This window comes from Vipera ursinii (genome assembly GCF_947247035.1).
Source record: "Vipera ursinii genome assembly, chromosome: 2".
Classification (NCBI taxonomy): Eukaryota; Metazoa; Chordata; class Lepidosauria; order Squamata; family Viperidae; genus Vipera; species Vipera ursinii.
The window spans coordinates 228,553,226-228,553,558 of record NC_139513.1 but is presented as its reverse complement, the minus strand read 5'-3'; positions in this window follow the sequence as shown (position 1 = coordinate 228,553,558).

The window sequence follows — 333 nt, the reverse complement described above, 5'->3', positions numbered from 1 at the left end:
GGTGGGGGCCAGGGAGGCCCGCGGCGAGGCGAAGCCGGAGGGAGCCTTCCAGGCAGGTCGCTCTCGGCTCAGCGCGCTCGCTCCTCGCAGGGACCTCGCAGGCACCGGCTTTGGCTCGCTTTGGCCCCCGGCCTGGGAATCGGATTCAGTTCCGCCCCCCCAGCTCGCTCCCCCGCCTAAGCCTTGCTCGCCCTCCTCTCTGAAGATGCTGACGCCCGGCCGAAAGGACAAAGAGAGAGACAAGACCCCGCCTCTCCGGGCACGGTGATGCTGGCTGACTCCGTTGAGGAAATCTCCCAAACTTTGAAAGTGGTGCCCAGCACTTTTCGCTAG